Source organism: Dasypus novemcinctus, chromosome 7 (genome assembly GCF_030445035.2).
Source record: "Dasypus novemcinctus isolate mDasNov1 chromosome 7, mDasNov1.1.hap2, whole genome shotgun sequence".
Classification (NCBI taxonomy): domain Eukaryota; kingdom Metazoa; phylum Chordata; class Mammalia; order Cingulata; family Dasypodidae; genus Dasypus; species Dasypus novemcinctus.
In genome coordinates, this window is record NC_080679.1 from 88,255,599 (window position 1) to 88,277,122 (window position 21,524).

Here is a 21,524-nt window from a genome sequence, read left to right on the forward strand (position 1 = left end):
CCTGTTAGGTTTGGGATGTGGAAGGAGGTGAGGTTGGAAAGGGAAAGGGTCAGATATGGTGAATGCAAGATAAAATAAAGAGTTTGCACTTTATTCTACAACAAAGGTAGAATTACTTCAGGTTTCTGAGGAGGTTAATAATGTGGTATGATTTGTGTTTGAAAAGTTAGAAAGGGTTAGTAACTAAAACTTTTTTTAATGGAAATAAGTATTAGTTAAAAATATTGGGAATAGGACCTCTGGGTAAAACTTTTGCAACTTCCTGTGACTATATCATTTCAAAGTAAAAAGTTAATTATGTTATGAATAATGTATATATATATATATATATTCAGATACTTAAAGGGAAAAGACTAAACTCAAAATAGCAGATGAAACCAGAGGCAAAGAAATACAGAAAGAAACAGTATATACATTTTCCAAAGAAAATTCTGTGGCCATGTAGGCCATGGAACAAAATAGCAGTCAGGAGAAAATCACACTGAGTGTTAAACAAGCCTGGAAGAGCACTTGGCTTTATTTGTAATTAAAAAAGATTGAGGGAGTGGATGTGGCTCCTACCTCCCACATGGGAGGTCCTGGGTTAGGTTCCTGGTGCCTCCTGAAAAAACAAAACAAACAACAAGGAAAATAAATGAAAAAACCAATCCAGGGAAGCCAGTGTGGCTTAGTGGTTAAGCTCCAGCTTCCCACATAAGAGGTCCTGGGTTCAATTCCTGCTCCCAGTACCTTAAAAAAAAAAAAAAGATTGAGTTGGAATTGTTGTTATGCTACCACATGACCAATTCGATCATGTCTCTACTTTTCAACCAGGTTGGCATCATATAAACAAAATATACTTGGAGGAAGAAAACATAATAGCAAGAACCAATGAAGAAGAAAGTAGAGCTCTGAAAAAACATAAGGATAGGTGAAAGGTATTAAAAACTCTGTAGGTATTTTAAATAAAAAAGGATTTAATACAGGGAGCTAGATGCTCACAAAACCATTAGAAGAGATAGAAGAGCAGGTTCTAGCAGGACACCATCAATGACTTCCAAAACATGATAGATATGACTCCCTCAAGGCTGTACTAACTAGCACAAAATATAAGATGGGGAATAAGGAAGTTAAGCATGGGAAGCCTCAAGCATTGTTATTGAAAATGTTTCTTGACACCCTCAATGGAATGTGGTGATCAGGCCCGGAAGACTGTTTTGTCTTCTACAGCTGTATAACTGCCTCTTGCCCCGTGAAGCTGGAGATAGGACATTAGCATTTCCAAGACATTGTTTATCACAAGTTTTAGTTTGCTAAAAGCTGTTGGGAGCAAATACCAGAAGTGGGTTGGATTTTATAATGGGAATTTATTAGGTCAAAAACTTATAGTTCTGAGGCTGTGAAAATGCCCAAATCAAGACATCGTCAGAGATGCTGTCTACTGAAGGTGGGCTGCAGGTGATCCTGGACTTCTTCCCGGCACATGGAGGCATCTCCTTGTCTGGGTTTCTGTCTTCTTCTCCAGGATTACTTTCTCCCTGACTTCAGCTGTGGGCAATCAGACATACAACTCATCTTGCCCCTCTCCTCTGGGCCTCCTCTTGTTGGAGCATCTTGGTGGCCTCTTTCTGTGTCTCTGTGCTCTGATGATTCCAGTCTCCAGCCTCCAGAACTTCTTTCTCGCTTCTTGGGGTCTCTCTGCCAATGCCACCTTTTCTGTGTGTCTCTGATTTCAGTCCTCCATTCATAAAGGACTCCAATAAGAGGACCAAGACCTACCCTGGGTCACAATTCACTGAAATAATCTAATCAAATCCCATCCAAAGGGATCCATGCTCACAGGAATGGATTAAAGTTCAAGAACATGATCTTTTTTTTGAATCTACAAAATGCTTCAAATTTTCATGTCAAAGCAACTCAAAAAACAAAAAGCACAAGGATGGCCTCTGCTTCAATTCCATCTTCAAAATCTTTCGTGCACATACATTTAGTTGATGGAACTTCATTTTCATCATGCAAAGGACTGGAGAATGTAATTTTTAGCTTTATAACCTCTGCAATACATAAAGGCACGCCAGAAGGAAGTGGGAATGCATGTTGAGTGCCAATTGACTGTATTCAGCTCAGCTGTAGGTGAGATATTCCCTCTATTTTCAATCTGTTTCTTTGGTTGGCAGTTCTAATTATGCCAAGGTTAGAACCTTAGAGATCATTTCATACTAAATCCATAATTCTGCAGATGAGAAGTCTGGGTCCAGAAAATTTAAGTGACCACTGTGCTCCAAATCTTGTTAATTAATGCCAAATCTTAATTCCTGGTTGAGGACCTTTTCCAGACTTTTAAATAATTAATTAATTAATAGATTAATCAATCATTTGTTCCAGAGAGAATTTAATGTGGTTTACTGATTTAAATAAAACAACACAGCAAAGTGAAATACTTAAAATAATAGTCTTGAAATATGAGATACACGGGAGTAAGGAAGCATCACACTGAGGAGCCAGTACTTCAGGATGTAGGAATAGATATTTTAGACCTTTGAAGAGTAAGCAAAGACTCAATCTGTGATTGAATTAAAATTTAAGATGTTTGTTAACCAATTTGACATCAATTTTGGTATATTTAAAAGAATTCCTCAGACAGAAATGCCTTTTAAAGGACAATGATTTCTTAAAAGTATTTCTTCAAAACTCAGGAAGCCCAAAAGGCTGAAGGGGCTCCAAGGAAAGTTTAGGTGACTGAGGCAGCAGGGATTTGTGCTTCAATGGATGTGATAACACTAACCCCTGGGTTGAGACAGAAGATGACAGTATCTCCAATTAAAGCAGGTTAGCATCTCTCAGGCTGGGGCTATCTGCACATGTCAGAACTGTCAGCTGGAGGCTGCTGATGATTTGGGGAGGGATTGAACATGCCAAGCAGCAGTCTGATTTTGTGATATATTTAGAAAGTGGTAAATAAAATTGCCTGTCAAGAGTGAAATAACAAAAATGGAACACAAAATGTAAGTTATTAGTTTTGTGTTTCTGTAAGATGTATTTTGAAAATTAATAACTTTTCTCCCTTCTTACTACCGAGCCCCCTTCCTCCACATAAACGATTTTGCCCCCCCTCCCAGAATACAATTTGATGTTCTCTCCAACCTGTTCCTCTAATTGTAATTAAACCCTGGAGAAGTAATCTTCTCAAATGCCAGAAAATAAGTTATTGCCCAAGGGAATGGCAAAACTGGAAATATGATGTGAGCAATCATCAAACCAGCTTTTTCTCCTATACAACAAAAGAAGGACTGGAAAGATGGGATCACCCACAATTCTCAAACAGGAAACGCTGGTGTTCATTTCCTCAAGAAAATAATTGTCCTGCATTCTCTGAATCATGACAAACTGCTTTCTCATTTACTGATTTCCTGCCACACTAAAAAAGTAATAAATCAATAACCTGCTTTGTTTAGAAAGCAGGGAAAAGTAGTGCTAGCTTCAGGAACCATGTAAGACTTTAGAAAGGGAATAAAGTTCTTGGAAGAAGAAAAGTAATGCATTTGAGAGGTACATTAAGGATCTGAAGAGAAGCCAAGTAATAGGAATTTCAGAGAAACACATACAATTAGTCCCACCTCAGCCTAATCTTGCACAGGTTAATACTGCTGGCAGGATATTGAGAGGCCTTCATTATATTTGAGTAGTGTTTCTTGAACCCGGTAAGATGGCTAGGCATGGGTGCATGGATGGCAACGTTAGATTCATGGAGGATACCATGGCATAAAGTAAAAAGTTGCTTTGGCATCAGAAAGACATGAATCTGAATCCCAGCTCTTATACATACTAGCTAAGAATGCTGGGGCAAGTTAATTAAACTCTCTGAGCCTCAGTTTCCTCATTGTAAAACTGGAATAACATTTTTTCCCACAACGCTATTATGAGGATAAGAAATAATATCTCAAAAGCGACTGGTACATAGTAGTTGACAAATAGCAGCTATTTATTGATTAATAGGGGACCTTAAGAAGGGATGCTACAGAAAGTTGGTTTTAAAATACTAAAGCTAATTGAAATTAATGAACAGTTTCTAAATTAAAAAGAAACCAACAAGTTAAGAAAAATACATAAAATGCTAGAATGATTGGAGGGATTTTGATGCAAAGTCATTGAAGGGAAAGTCAAAGATTTATTTGAGGAAAATGGTGTCAATTTATCAGTAGATAGCTACTTAACATTTGTGGGAAATAAGAGAAAAATCAGATTAAAATATAAAAATGCAGGAACCATTAATTGGGTGAAATCGAATCCTTGGTGGGATGTGGGGAGGGGACACTGTAAAAAAGGGGCCCTTGACATAGCTGGAGAAAGAAGGGTACAAGTGGTATGTCTAGGTGGGCTTCAGGGAGTTGTATCATTTATTGTGAAGGCAAATAACATTAGAAATGGCCTCAAAAGTTTTTGTGAGCAAGTATTCACTATGAAATCTGTGCCAGCATAAAGAAACTTAAAGTAATAAAAAACAGGAAACAAAGCACCTGACCAGGTTATTAAGCAATTAGTTTCCCAACAAAACTGAGGAAGCTAGAAAGTTAGGTGTGGTAAGAAAAACACTTCTATTACCTACCTGTCAGGTGCCAGGCTAACTTATTCAGGATGAAATACAGAGATGAGGTTTTTGGGTGAGACAAATGACTAATTCTACCCTAGTAGAATAGCCCCACAAAGCATAGAGTGCTTGAGTAATGTAGAGGAACTGGTTTAGTCAGGTATTGGGGAGTGATCCTTTATGTAATCAGCACAACAGTCCAACATTTTAGCAGGTGGGGTAAAGCCAAAAACACACATTTATATAAAATTCAACCACTGATTAGAAAAACTGGGTTGAAATGAGTTTAAAATAGCTTTTTTAAAAAGCTGACTAAAAACATTTTATTGCAAACACATGAAAATTATTTGTCACAGGTAAATCAACATTTCCAGGTACTAGGGTGAACTAGAAATTAAGTGATTAAAAAAATAAATTCTAGAAGCACATAGGAAAGTTTTCTGAAATCAGTAATAAAAAAAATTAATGATATCAATTCATCAAGCTATATAGATAGGGAAAAGTTCTATGTGTGAATAAAAAAGAATATAGATCCAGTGAATTCATTTATTCTCTTTTTGCTGAATAGAAATGTGAATGGTATCTGAAAAGAAAGAAAGGATTTATGTGGAAAAACAGATTTTCTTCTTTTTGCTCTGTTATTATCTGAAAAAATGAGAAGCACTCCAAATTTTTAAGGAAATAAGTTCCATAGCTTTTTTAATTTTGACAAGATTTCAGGGAAAGATGCTAAGGGGGGTCGCATTTCCAAATTAATTTTGCAAGTAGACAGTTCTGAGCTACTAAGGAAAAAGTCAGGTGCAGCAAGACGATTGGGATTACCTGACATTCACCCAAGGTCTTTGAGTAGTCTTTAGATATGGCGATTGTTCAAGATATAATACCAGGTGTACACTGGGCCACAGTGCCGTCGCTGTTGTTGTTGGTTGTGGGTTACCCCTGACTCTAGATACTCCAGGGTTATAGTTGGAATCTCCTGATATCCTACAAAGTCTGTGATGAAAGCAGTATCCCGAACTCCCAAGAAGCATAACCTTCTAGGGGAGAAAGGCAATAATGTTAATATAAGAAAAAAATCTCTTTAATCTGTTAGCTCTTTCTAGAAATAGTCATATTGCATGTTTCTCACTTCTGAAAGTAGTATACCCTATTAAAAATGAGAAATACAGAAAAGATACGAAAGAAAATAAAAAAATCAATCCATCCCCCTATTTGACAATAGCAATGTTAACACCTGGAAGTCCATTCTTATAGACTTCCCCCCATACATACATTTTCTTTCTTTTTTTAAGGAGATATCCGGGATTGAACCCAGAACCTCATACATGGGAAGCAGGTGTTCAGCCACTGAGCTACATCCGCTTCCCCATACATTTTCTGTCTCTGTAAATTTGGAGGAAAAGTGAGATAGTACTATTTGTCTGCATTTTTTACTTACTCAAATATGAAATCCAACCTTTCCATGCCAGAGAATATAGATACTTATCATTATTTTTATTGTCAATATTGTCTGGATTAATCTTTTGATATGTAAATTATTCTTTTTACATATTTTAAATAAATATTTTATTTACTTTTAAAATCAGTTCAATATTTGACTGTCCATATGTACTTTGTGCACATTAATCCATATACATTTCTGATCATATTATACTCTTGAGAGTATAATAGGATGCTTTGGGCAACATCTAGCCAATCAGAGAATGATAAGAGTATCTTCTTCCATTCACTGGAAGAATCCTGGCACTCAGTATTTCATTATTAAAAACAATGTGAGGATGAACATCCTTGCTTGATAATTTCTTAAGATAGAGCGCAAGAAGTTGAATTGCCAGAATGAAGGTCAGGCACATTTTTTAAGTTATTGCTACAAACTACCAAAGTATTCTCTCCATTTCTCCATTCTCCTCAACACTGGGTATCATCATTCTATTTAATCTTTATAAATAGATAGGTTAAAAAATGACCTCTTTTCTCAATTTGCCCCTCTTTAATTACTAAAGAGATTGGATAGCTTACAGTTATTAATCATTTCTTTTTCTTTTTTTAGAAATTGTTAATACATATTTTCTGTGAAATTTCTAAGCAAACAAAGGGAAAACCAACAGACTTTGTTTATTTTTATAAGAATATTAAGTTTCTAATGGGGTCAGTTTCTGGGACTCAATGCTGGCTTGTTAAGGGTTGGGTCATAACTTGTTGGGAAAGATTAGTTTAACATCTTACAAATTATCAGAAAGAGAATGAGTACCTTGGGCTTAATATGATAAGCTGATGGGAATCAAGCACAGGAATTTCATTCAAGGTTGTGTGAAGAGATAGCTAAATCTAAAAGAATTTAGTGGTGACTGGGGAAAGTTTACTTCATTAATCAGACTTCCAAAGACTTTTACACAAAATTTTAAAAAGAAACTAACTCTTCAATTTTTCCAGGATCAGTTTTAAAACTTTTAAATTAATATACAATAAAATTGGCTTTTTTGGGGGCGTGCCTTCTATGAATTTTAAAACACATAGATTTTTGTAACCACCACCACAATCAACAGTTACATTTCCCCCAATTTCCTTGGGTTACCCCTTTGGTACTCACACTCTTCCTAACTTGGAACCCCTGGAGACCACTGATCTTCTCTCTGCACTGTAGTTTTGTCTTTTCAAGTGCTGCATAAATGCAGTCATACGGTATGACATTTTTGAGACTGACTTCTCTCCCTCAGCATAATGCCTTTGAGATTCACTCAAGGTGTTGCATGTATTAATAGTTTGTTTCTTTTTATTTCTGAGTAATATTTCATTGCATGAATGTACCACAGTGTTTTTCCATTCACCTATTAAGGTAAATTTGGATGTTACTAATTTTTAGCAATTATGAATATAGTTGCTATGAACTCTCTTGTACAGGTTATTGTGTGACATAAGTTTTATGTCTCTAGGGTAAATGTGTAGGAGCAGGAGTGTTGGGTCATATGGTAAGTTTATATTTCACTTCTTAAGAAACTACCCACAAAGGTTTTCCAGAGTGCCTATACCATTTTATAGTCCCTCCAGCATTGTATGAGTGACCCAGTTTCTCCACATCCTTATCAGCGCTTGGAGTTGTCAATATTTTTTATTTTAGTTATTCTAGTGGGTGTGTGATGGAATCTCATCATAATTTTATTTTGCATTTCCCTGGTGGGTAATGTCTTTCACTTACCTGCCATTCGTATCCCTTCTCTGGCTAAGTATCCGTTTAAGTCTTTTGCCTGTTCTTAAGTTGGGTTGTGTGTGTCCTTTCTATTGAGTTTTGAGAATTCTTATGTGATTTGCAGGTAATTTTTCCCAGTTTGTAGAATGCCTTTTCTTTCTCTTAACAGTGTGTTTCATAGAACAAAATTTTAAAATTCTGATTAAGATTAAGTTTTAAATAGCCCATGCAATTGGCAGACTAAATATTGGGAAGCTGTTAATTCCACCCAAAATGATTTATAGATCATTTCAATCCCAATAAAAATTCCATCAGCCTACTTTGCAGAAATGGAAAAGGTAACTATCAAATTTGTTTGGGATGGTAAGGGACCCTGACTAGCCAAAACCATCTTGTTAAAATTAATCAGGTATGTGACTATGGTTGAAGGGGGAAGTTTTGGGTTGTGTATATTACTAGAATGAAAGTGAGAAGATAACACACGGGACTGAATAATACAGTGAACCATGTTGTGGATGATGGACTGAGGTTAATAGTACAAGTATAAGTATGTTCTTTCATGAATTATAACAAATATATGACACTGATACAAAGTGTTAATTAATAGGGTGATATTTTCGGGACTTAGAGTTGTCCTAAATGATATTGCAGGGACAATGCTAGACATTATATATCCTGCCATAACCCACTGCATGTACTGCGGGAGAGTGTAAACTACAAAGTAAACTATAATCCATGCGGTGCAGCAGTGCTCCAAAATGTATTCACCAAATGCAATGAATGCGCGGCAATGATGAAAGAGGTTGTTGATGTGGGAGGAGTGGGTGAGGGGGGGTGTGGGGGATATATGTAAACCTCTTATATTTTTTGAATGTGGTTTTTTTTGTGATCAATGCATCTTTTTAAAAAAGGCAATTAAGTTAAAAAAATTATTAAAAAAAAATACCCCATGCAGATGCTCGTCGATGACTCCATCTCCCAAGATCCCTTTCATCTCATCCACATATATTTGGTCTTCTTATCCAATTCCCAAGACTCTCCCCCTACCTCACCTGCTCACAAAATACAATTCTCACTGTTAATTATGTAATGTAAATAAGCATTTTCTTTCCTTTTAAAATCAACACAGCCCTTAAAATCAATATTTGGCTGCTAGCATGTTATGTGATTTTATCCGTACATATTCCCTCAGAAGGTAGAAGCGTGGTCTGCTTACGTTTCTCTGAGCTACACAGAGCCTGTCGGGGGGGGGGGGGGGGGGGGGGAGAATAACATCAATGGAAGGGATTTTAGGGTCCTGCAGTAAACATGTGGTCTGTGGATCAGCAGCATCAGCATTACTTGGGAGCCTGTGGAAATTTCAGTCTCAGACCCTACCCCAGGCCTACAAAGTTAGATTTGCATTTTAATGAGATCCCCAGGTGCACATTAAAATTTTCAAAGCACAGCTGTAAGGCTCCTCTGGTTCTCACTCCAAACAGGGAAAGCAAAACCCAGGGAGAGCAAGGATAGCCTCAAGGACAGCAGCGGCTGGTGCTGGAGCCACGACACGAACCTGTTATGAGCAGGTCTGGTATGTTCTCCACCTTACCACCTGCTTCCAGCATTCTGAATGAAAACATCATTCTGAACTTCTCCTTTTCTTATTCTAGGCCATGCATAGAGCTTCACGCAAGCAATTGTTTTGCTGTGGTTGTTTTTTCAAAAAGACTGCCCTCACTCCTTATTCCCAATATCCCCTAGTGGTATCCAGCTTTCAAAATGCAGACTTTCAAATTTTCCTAATGAAATGAACTAAATACTCTTTGGGGGAATAAAATGATTTTTTCCCCTTGCATTTGTTTACTTCTCTGTAAGCTCCTGAGATGGCTAACATGCTAGTTGTTAATCACACCATCTGTTCAAACAGCACTTCTAAATCATTCGATTCATACTTTTCTTTTTAAGGAATTTTTTTTCCCCCGGAACAATATGTTTGTGTCTGTGTTATTCCCATCATTTGGCAATGCAGTAGGAGCTATTTAAACTTTCCTATTTATTGTAAATGGCTTTTCAATCAGCAAATATTTTTTAAAAATGTGCGCACACTACAAAAAACTGTGTCTACTGACTTTTCAAACATTGGAAACAGTAGAAAAATCTGTTCCAGTCTGTCTGCTGTCAAATTTTTAACCATCTGATTATATTTAAATGAAGAGTTAGAGATATTATTTATCTGACTGACCCTAAGAAATTTCCCCCACTTGCCCTGAAGATGGCAATGCAGTGCAATTCAGTACAAAGCGCCACTTTTTTTTTTTTCCTTCTCTTCCCCTAAAAGGAATTTCTGGAATGGCAGAAACTGGGGGAGGATTTGCTAAATCTTAACCTTCTCAAACTTAACCTAAACCCTTTCTGAACCCTGGGATAATATGGCTTATCTTTTGGTCCCTTTGTTTTTGTTTAAAGCTGTACCCCATGAGTTTCCTGTTTCCAGCTAGCATCAGAAATGGAAATAGTTTAAAGGTTATTCTCATATCATGGGTAACCAGGATGTACATATATATCATAATCAGAAGCTGGTTTTCACAAGACCACTTAGCTTTTTTTAAAATTCTAACAAAGGCTCAGCCCAAGATAAGCAGGGAGTTAATACTGCCAGGTTTTCATTTCTGAGAGCTTGCCTCTCCTTGTTCCCACCCCTTAACAGTGGCCTGCTGCCACACATTCTTTAAATTTCATTAGCAGGGTCTGGAAGAGTGGGTTTAGAGGAACAAATGCTCAGGCCTCAGGCAGTATAAACCAGAGGGCAATTTCTTAGTCCTCTCATTGTTAAGGTATAGGCATGGGAATGGAGTTGGGCGTGGGAGTGTGTAGACATACCCAACTTGCTTTTGGGACTCTCAAACATTGGTAAGAATTCAACTAGCCAGAAAACTTTTTTTTTAGGACTTACTATGTGAGAGGCATTATATTAGCTGTTGTTATAAATAATAAAAGCCAGCAATGTTTATGTGCCATGTCAGCCCCTTGACAAATGCTTTAGCAATATCTCATTTAATCTTCACAATAACTATGAGTTAGATATTATCTCCATTTTTTACTTAAGGAAACTGAGGGACAGAGAGATGAGGAAATACACTAAGGTCTTCCAACTCTGAGATACCATTGTTTTGATTCAAATTCAGCTTTTTAAACCCAGAGTCTGCGTAACCAATCGTTACTTTGTATTTTGATTCCTAGATGAAATAGGATAGGTATCAAGCCCTCTAGTTGGAACTAGGCATATCTGGTACCCATTTAAGTTTATCAGAGAAGAGGGGACCTGGATCCCAGTGTTTCCCTTTACTAAACGCTTTATAGTTGGAAAAACCAAGCCCTCCGTGAATATGTTTGTCATTTTGGGAGGGGGAGCTCCATGTGGAAGAGTCTTCTTAGTGACCGAAAATTTCTTTCTCAAGTGTGATAACAATTTTTGGGGCAGAGCTTTGCTAATCAAACTAGGTTGACCACGGATACCCAAATGGTAGTGTGGCTGTGGCTACCCAGGGATAAATCACACCAAAATTTTCAAATTGTTTTTTTTTTCAGTGTGTTGTTTCACTGCCCAAGCTGAGAGGACATCACAAATTGGTTCTGTTTAGCATCCCCTCTAAGTTCAAATGTGGGAACTTTCTCTTTGAAACTTTGTCTCTACAAATGTGGGTGTGTAGAATCCTACTTTCCTTTTCTGTACTAATGAATGTCCACAACATTGCCTATGATTGTGGTTCTCAAAGGATGGTCCCTGGACCAACAGCATTGGCAGTTAGAAATGCAAATTCTCAGGCCCCACTCCAGACACAGAAACTCTGGAGATGGAGCCCAGCCATCTGTGTGTTGACAAGCTCTCCAGATAAATCTGATGCACATTAATATTTGAGAACCACTAGGTTATGCAGTTATTACATGTGGTAGTTTGGAAGACAGGGATCGAAATATCTTAGAGCTCAATTTAGCTGATGGTCAAAGTGCTGAAAGCTGTGGAAGGGAATCTTCATTAGTTGCTGGTGGGAAGGACAGGTAGCACATGTACCTAATGTATATAATTGCTTTGGTCAACTCTGGGTTGACTGGGGAACTTGGTTCTACTCTTGTTCTTGAGGTCTCGTTGGATCCAATACCCTCTCCCATTTATCTTCCCATCCCTCCTCCAAGCTTGGGGAATTCTTTTCCAGCTTTTAGAAGATTGAGTGATAGGAGATAGAGTTATGGATAAGGGCAACTTCCTAGGAGTCATCCTATTTTTTTCCAAGTCTTTCATATAGTTTTTTTTTTTTTTAATTAGACAGGTTGTGAGTTTACAAAACAATCATGCATACTATACAGGATTCACATACCTTGTCCCACTATCAATGCCTTGCATTATTATGGAACATATTATACAAATGTTGAAAGAACATCATCAAAATATTATTGCGAACTATAGTTCATATCTTACAGTTGGTGTATTTTTTTCCCACAAACTACCCTATTATTAACACCATGTATTAGTGTTGTATATTTGTTATAGTTCATGAGAGAACACTCTCATATTTGTACTGTTAACCACAGTCCATCATCCACCACAGGGTTCACTGTGTTGTATAGTCCCATGCTTTGTACGATCCCTCTAAAGTGTACACTTAGTGGCTCTCAGCTTCATCACAGAGTTGTGCTGGCATTAGCTTAGTCCATTTCAGAACATTTTCATTACTCCGAAAGGAAAAATCCCGTATATCAGCTGTATTAGTCAGGGTTCTCTAGGGAAACAGAGCTGACAGGAGATATCTATAAACAGTATGAAATTTTATAAAATTTTCTCACAAGACCATGTGATGCACAAGTCCAATTCTATAGGGCTGGTTGCAAGTTAGGGACTCCAAGGAAGGCTGTAGATGAGTACTCCAGGAGATGCTGGCTGCCTGAGGTAAAGATGGACATTCTCTCCCGGAATGCTGAAATCACTTCTCCTTTTAAGGACTTTAATTGACCAGATGAGATGTTACTCATTGCTGAAGGCAATTGCCTCAGTCTATTGTTGATGTAAACAGCTATAGATGCAATCAATTCATTAATGATTAAAGTCCGTGAAATGCCCTTGAATTATAATTAGCCTAGTGCTTGCTTGACCAAACACTGGCATCATTACTTGGCCAAGTTGACACATTAGCCTAACCATTGGAGTCCACCCCTTGTCAATTTGGCAGCCATACACATCATCTTAAACCATACTTAATCTCTAAATAAAAACAATAATAGGCATATATATATATATATATATATACATTTAAAAATATATTTATATTTGCCTAACAATACTCAACTGTCCTGCATACAACTGGAAAAGCACTAAATACTTCCAGAGTAGGGTGCAAGTCCTTGGGTAATATTTACTCTTAAACTTGGCATCCTTAAATTCTTACAATATGAAACTAATAAAACTTATATGATAAACAGGAAAGATAGGGAAGAAAACAAAGATATTCATTTTATGTACATATACAAACATACTCAAAACAAAAGAGAATGAAATATTCATGGCCATTAAGTCCTCATTTTTGTAACTGGTCACATGATTGAAATTCATATTTACCATTACCACTACCCATTCCATGTTCCCTTTACCCTCAGCAAGTGCCTCAGCTGGCTGCTGTTCTTTGCCTAGTGGGGTGACCCAAACATTCATTCCTGAAGATTCTGAGTCATTGTTAGTTCTGTCTGGATGGGGTTGTAGTTTTTCATTGGCTTTAATCACAGGGCATGGTAGTACTAAGAGATGCCCTAGGGGATCTCCTGTATTCCAGGCAAATTCTTCTTCACCTTCATTGGGTGTTTGCAGTCCTGTTTTCCCTTGATAGCCAGGATCAATCACCCTAGCCAGTACAGTAATTCCCTTCTTTGTCTGTTGGTACAGAGGCATGAGAAACCCCATGTGGCAAGGTGGCAGTCTTAACTTCCAGGTCAATGGAATCATTGCTGTGTTTCCTGGTGGAAGTACTCTTCTTTTTGGTTCTAAGACCAATAGACCAGAATAGTTTAAGGTTGCAGAGACAGGAAGCAAAAATTTCCTAGTGAATCACTGGGGATAACAGAGAGTGGTGCCACTCCCATTTCTACCCTTTGATTCCTGGACCCATGAATTCTGGCTATGGGAGCAAGAGTATCATAGAGTGGACACTGATTTAGGACATACACAACCTCTTGGAGAACATTTGCCCTAGTCCTACAAGATATTGCCATCTAACTAACACCATAATTGAGTCTTAAAAAGGCATCCCACATTCTACCAATCTAGCTGCTTTAGGATGATGGGGAACATGATAAGGTCAGTGAATTTCATGCACATGTGCCCATTCACACACATCATTTGCTGTGCTGTGGGTTCCTTGATCAGAAGCAATGCTGTCTGGAATACCATGCTAGTGGTTAAGACATTTGGTAAGTTCACAGATGGTAGTTTTGGAAGAAGCATTGCATGTAGGGAAGGCAAACCCATATCTAGAGTATGTGTCTATTCCAGTTAGAGGAACTTGCTGCTCCTTCCATGATGGAAGTTGTTCAGTGAAATCAACCTGCCATCAAGATGTAGCAGGATGATCACCTTGGGGAATGCTGCCATATTGGGGACTAAGAGTGGGGCTCTGCTGCTGGCAGATTGGGCACTCAGCAGTGGCTGTAGCTAGGTTGGCCTTGGTGAGGGAAAGTTGATGTTGCTGAGCCCATGCAAAACCTCCATCCCTACCATCATGACCACTTTGTTCATGAGCCCATTGGGCAATGACAGGAGTGGCGGGGGAAAGAAGCTTGTTGCTATTCAATGCCTCTATGAATATCAGTGTGCAAAGGCTTTTTTGCAACCCTTCTTTCAGTTCTGAATATATTCTTAGTATTGGGACTGCCGAATCATATGGCATATCTATATTTAACTCCCTGCCAGACTGTCTTCTACAGAGTCTGTACCATTCTGAAACATTCCCACCAACAAGTGAAGGAGTGTTCCTATTTCTCCATGTCCTCTCCAGCACTTGTAGTTTTCTGTTGTTGTTTTTTTAAGTTTTAAATAATGGCCATTATGTAAAGTGTGAAATGATATTTCATAGTTTTGATCTGCATTTTCCTAATAGCTAGTGATGTTGAGCATCTTTTCATGTGCTTTGTGTCCATTTGTATTTCCTTTCTGGAAAAATGTCTATTCAATTCTTTTGCCCATTTTTAAAATTGGGTTGCTTGTCTTTTCATCATTGAGTTGTATTATCTTTTTATATAACATAGAAATCAAACCCTTATCAAATATGTGGTTTCCAAATATTTTCTCTCAATGAGGCTGCCTTTTCACCTTCTTAACAAACTCATTTGAGCACAGAAGTGTTTAATTTTGAGGAGGTTCCATTTATCTATTTTTTCTTTCATTATTTGTGCTTTGGGCTTAAGGTTTAAGAAACCACCACCTATCACAAGATCTTTGATGATGTTTCCCTACATTTTCTTTTAGGAGTTTTATGGTTTTAGCTTTTATATTTAGGTTTTTGATCCATTTTGAGTTAATTTTTGTATAAAATATGAGATAGGTGTCCTCTTTCTTTCTTTTGGATATGGATATCCAATTCTCTCAGCACCATTTACTGAATGGACTCCTCTAGCCCAGCTGGGAAGGCTTGACAGCCTTGTCAAAAATCACTTGACCATAGATGTGAGGGTCTATTTCTGAATTCTCATTTTGATTCCCTTGGTCAAATTGTCTATCTTTATTCCAGTACCTTGCTGTTTTTGTTTTTTCTTTTTAAAATTACTGTAGCTAAATAACATGTTTTGAAGCCAGGAAGTGAGAGTCCTTCAAATTTGTTCTTTTTAGAACTATTTTGGCTATTTGGAGCCCCTTACCCTCCCAAATAATTTGATAATTGGGTTTTCCATTTCTACATAAAGGCTGTTGGTATTTTTATTGGGATTGTGTTGAATCTGTAAATCAGTTTGGATAGAATTAACATCTTAACAATATTTAGTCTTCCAATCCATGAGCATGGAATGTCTGTTCATTTGTTTAGATCATCTTTGATTTCATTTAAGAATGTTTTACTGTTGTCTAAATGCAGGTCCTTTATGTCCTTGATCAAGTTTCTTCCTAGATATTTCATTCTTTTGGACACTATTAGATTTCTCATTAGTAGTGTAAAGAAAAAATGTTGATTTTTGAGTATTAATCTTGTATTCTGACACGTTGCTGAACTTGTTTATTATCTTTGAAAGATTTGTTGTGGATATTTTGGGATTTTCCAGATATAGGGTCATATCATCAGGGAATAGCAAAAGTTTTACTTCTTCTCCTATTTGGGTGCATTCTATTTTTTTTTTTTCCTTGCCTAATTGCTCTAGCTAGAACTTCTAGCGCAATATTGAAGAACAGTGGTGTAAACCACAGCATAAACTATAGACCTTATCTTGTTCCCAATCTCAGTGGGAAAACTATCAGTCTTTCACCATTAAGTACAATTTAGCTGTGGGTTTTTCATATATGCACTTTATCATGTTGAGAAAGTTTCCTTCTATTCCTATTTTTTGGAATATTTTTATCAAGAAAACATACTGGATATTTTTAGATGCCTTTTCTGTGTCAAGTTAAATGATCACGTGATTTTTCTTCAGTTTATTAAGTGGTGCATTACACTGGTTGATTTTCTTGTATTGAACCACCTTGGATACCTGGGATAAAACTCACTTGATCATAATCTTTTAATGTATTTTGGGTTCAATTAGCAAGTATTTTGCTATACCTGGGATAAAACACACGTGATCATTATCTTCTTTTAAAAATACATTTTATTTTATTTTTTAAAGATTTATTTATTTATTTATTTATTTATCTCCTCTTCCCCTGCCCCAGTTGTCTGTTCTCTGTGTCTCTTTGCTGCATCATCTTCTTTGTCTGCTTCTGTTGTTGCCAGCGGCATGGGAATCTGTGTTTCTTTTCATTGCATCATCTTGTTGTGTCGGCTCTCCGTGTGTGGGTTACCATTCTTGAGCAGGCTGCACTTTCTTTCGAGCTGGGCAGCTCTCCTTATGGGGCGCACTCCTTGCGCATGGGGCTCCCCTTCGCGGGGGACACCCCTGTGTGGCAGGGCACTCCTTGGGTGCATCAGCACTGCTCATGGGCCAGCTCCACATGGTCAAGGAGGCCCGGGGTTTGAACCGCAGACCTCCCATGTGGTAGATGGACGCCCTAACCACTGGGCCAAGTTCGCTTTCCAATCATTATCTTTTAATGTATTTTGGGTTCAATTAGCAAGTATTTTGTTGAGGACTTTTACATCTATATTGGTCTGTAATTTTTTTTGTACTATCTTTATCTGGTAAGGTGATGTTGGCTTCATAGAATGAATTTGGTAGTGTTCCCTCCTATTCTGTTTCTTGGAAGAGTTTGAGCAGAATGGTATTAAATCTACTATGAATGATTGGTAGAATTCCCCTGTGAAACTGTCTGGTCCTGGGCTTTTCATTTTTGGGAGGTTTTGATGACTGTCTCAAACTTTTTACAGGTGATTAGTTTGTTGAGGTCTTCTTTTTCTTCCAGGTTCGTTGTAGATTGTATGTCTTTCTAGGAATTTGCCCATCTTATTTATGTTGTCTAGTTTGGTGGCATACAGTTGTTCATAGTATCTTCTTTTTAAAATATAAGAAACTTCATTTTTAAAAAGGTTTTAGATTACAGAAAAGTTACATCAAAAGTATAAGGGATTCCCATATACTCTCTTTTTTTTTTTTTTTTGATGCATAGTTATAGTCTTATGATCCCTTTTATTTCCATGGAGTCAGTAGTAATGTTCCCTTTCTCATTTCTGATATTATTTATTTGTATTTTCTATCTTATTTTCTTTGTCAGTCTAACTAAGTGTTTGTCAATTTTATTGATATTCTGGAATTAAAAACTTTTGGTTTTGTTGATTCTCTCTATTGTTTTTTGGTTCTCCATTTCATTTGTTTCTGCTCTAGGCTTTGTTATTTTTTCCCTCTGTTTGCTTTGGAATTAGTTTGCTGTTCTTTTTCTGGTTCCTCCAAGTGTGCAGTTAGTCCTCGATTTTAGCTTTCTTCTTTTCTGATATAAATACTGACAGCTATAAATTTCCCTCTCAGCACTGCCTTTACTGTTTCCCTTAGGTTTTGATATGTTGTATTCTCATATTCATTTGTCTCAAGATATTTATTGATTTCTCTTGCAATTTCTTCTTAGACCCATCGATTATTTAAGGGTGTGCTGTTTAATTTCTTTATGTTTTTGAGTTTTCCCTTTTTTCTGACTGTTATTGATTTCCAGCTTCATTGAATTATGATTAGAGAAAGTGCTTTGTATAATTTCCAACTTTTAAAATTTATTGAGACCTCTTTCATGAACCAACATATGATCTATCCTGGAGAGGGATCCATGAACACTTGAGAAGAATGTATATACTGCTGTTTTGGGATATAATGTTCTATATATATATATCTGTTAGGTCTAGTTCATTTATCATATTATTTAAGCTCTCTCTGTTTCCTTATTGATCATCTGCCCAGAGTTCTATCCAATGATGAGAGTTTTGTGTTGACATCTCCAACTATTATTGTAGGGATGTCTATTTCTCCCTTCAGTTTTGCTGGTATTTGTCTGGGTGTTTTGAGGTACCCAGGTTAGGTGCATAAATATTTATTATTCTTATTTCTTCTTGGTGGATTGTCCCTTTTATTAATACATAATAACCTTCTTCATCTCTTATAACAATTTTGCATTTAATCTATTTTGTCCAATATTAGTGTACCTACTTCAGTTCTTTCTTGGTTACTATTTATGTGTACTATCTTTTTCCAAATTTCAATTTCAGCCTATTTGTGTACCTCCATCTAAGGTGAGTCTCTTGTAGACAGCATATTGATGGCTCATATTTTTTATTCATTCTGCTAGTCTATGTCTTTTGATTGGGGAGTTAAATCCACTAATGTTCAGTGTTATTACTGTAAAAGCTTTACTTCATCCATTTTATCCTTTGGCTTTCCATTGTCATATCTTGCTATTGTCTGTCTTTTTACCATTTAAGTTACCCTTATTAATAATCTTCATTTCTACACTCTCCCCCAAGCCTTGATCTCATCTTTCTTTTTAAGCTGCAGCACTCCCTTTAGTATCTCTTGTAAATCTGGTCTCTTGGTGACAAACTCACTCATTTTTTGTTTATCTGTGAAGACTTTAAACTCATCCTCATTTTTTTAAAAGATTTATTTATTTTATTTATTTCTCTCCCCACCCCCCCCAGTTGTCTGCTCTCTGTGTCCATTTGCTGTGTTCTTCTGTGACTGCTTCTATCCTTATCAGTGGCACTGGGAATCTGTGTTTCTTTTTGTTGTGTCATCTTGTCATGTCAGCTCTCTGTGTGTGCAGCACCATTCTTGGGCAGGCTGCACTTTTTTGCACTGGGTGGCTCTCCTTATGGGGCGCACTCCTTTCATGTGGAGCTCCCCTACACGGGGGACACCACTGTGTGGCATGGCATTCCTTGTGCGCATCAGCACTGCACATGGGCCAGCTCCACATGGGTCAAGGAGGCCCAGGGTTTGAACCGCAGACCTCCCATGTGGTAGGTGGATGCCCTATCCATTGGGTCAAGTCTGCTTCCCATCACCCTCATTTTTGAAGGATGGTTTTGCCAGATTAAGAATTCTTGGCTGGCACTTTTTCTCTTTCAGTACCTTTAATGTATCATACCACTGCCTTCTGGCTGTCATTGGCACTTAGTCTTATTGAGTGTACCTTGCATGTGTTGGACTGCTTTTTTTATTGTTACTTTCAGAATTCTTTCCTTTTCTCTGGAATTTGACGTTCTGAATAGTAGGTGTCTCAGAGTAGGTCTATTTGGATTTATTCTGTTTGGGGTGCATTGTCCTTGAATATTGATATTTATGTCTTTCATAAGGGTTGGGAAATTTTTGGTCATTATTTCCTCAAATATTCTCTCTGCCTCTTTTCTGTTCTCTTCTTCTTATGGGACCCCCATAATGCAAAAGTGTGCATCTTGTGCTGTTGTTCAATTCCCTAAGACCTTGTTCAATTTTTCCCGTTCTTTTCTTTCTTTTCTTCTGTTTTTTCAAGTTCAGATGCTCTGTTTTCTAATTCTTTTATTTATGCCTCAGCCATTTCAAATATGCTGTTATATGCCTCTAACACATTTTAAATCTCATCCATTGTATCTTCCATTCCAATAAGTTCTTTTCTTTGCAAGCTTTCAAATTCTTTATGCTGACCAGTGCCACCTTAATATCTTTTATCTCTTTAGCCATATTTTCCTCAAGTCCTTGATTTGATTTCAGAGATTTGTGTAACATCATTGATTATCTTTTGAAACTATGTGTCTCATCAGGACTTCTATTTTTTTACTTTGGCTGGGCCATAGCTTCCTGTTTCTTAGTGTGGCTTATAATTTTTTGCTGATATCTAGGCATCTGATTATGTTAGCAATTTTCCTCTGATTATCAATTTCTTTCTCTTGCCTAGTGATTTTGTTTCACAGCTCTTCTTTGATTTTTGGTTCAACTTATTCTAATACCTTAAAATTGCCCCTTTAAGTTATCACAACAGGGCCAGGGACCCTCTAATGGGATGCAGACCAAATCCAAGGGATCCTTGGAATAGGGACAAGAGACTCCAAGAAGTCTTGTTTTCCTTCACTTTGCCAGCCTGCCAGCAGATGACACTCTTCAGCAAACCTTTCCACAGAGGTGAGTATTTTAACCTCTACTGGTTTGTGTTTCTGAGTAAGTTAGAACCACAATTCAAAATGGGGCTCTGCTGTTTAGACTCACCAAAGAGAAACTGTGCTCAGTCCTCCATTGCATCCTCCCTGTTCCCAGAGAGGAATATGTCTGTTCCCCTCTGAGTTGGCCCCCAACAGCCACTGTTTTTACAGAGGCTGTTCACCTGGAGAGTGGGGGATGAGTGCACTCCCAGCTGTGGGGCAAGTAACTCACAGTTTTCTTTTTGGCCTCTTTGTCATTCTGTCTGCACTCCTTACCAGATGATGCATCACACTCTCCTGGTCTGCAGATCCCCAAAGCAGCTCCTTCAGACAGTTTCTGCCCCTCCTCTGCTGTTCTTTGCAAGAGAGCTGAGCCCTGCTTACCTACTCCAATGCCGTCTTCCCAAACCCATCTGATACAGGCTTTTGAAAGTTAAAAGCCAGGAAATGTCCCCTTTCTTTTTTTACTTTCTGTGATCATATCCTCTCTCAGACAATGAGCTTAGAACAGCTAGGATGGGAGGTGAAGAGAAGTAAAAAGAGGAAGGCAAATAAATTGGTTAGTGTTTCAAAATGATTGCAATGCACAGGAATGCAAACGGCTAAGTTTTCCATATTTCTCCCCAAAACGCTCTTGGCCAGAGAGATCATCACAGAGAGATTAGAGGTGGCTCTGAGTTGCTGAAAATGATTTAAGAAGCTCCACCTATATCCCCTCAGTGGAAAAATATTTCCTCTGTTACAATCTAGTGTAACTTACGTTTCCTTTTCTATGTGAAGCTTAGATCTACTGAGCATTTATTCTTTAGAATGCAAATACTTCCTGGATAATACACCTTAGTTTGCCAGGTGCTTGCTGGGAATGCCTTTCCCTTTCTTTTTATGTAGGCTCTCTAAATTCCTCCTTCAGGGTTCATTGTTAAGTCCAAAGTCCTCTTGCAAATATTCAGTGATCAGTCCAGCTAATATTGTAACTCGCCTTTCTTACTTCCCACGTTTACATGTTTAAAAA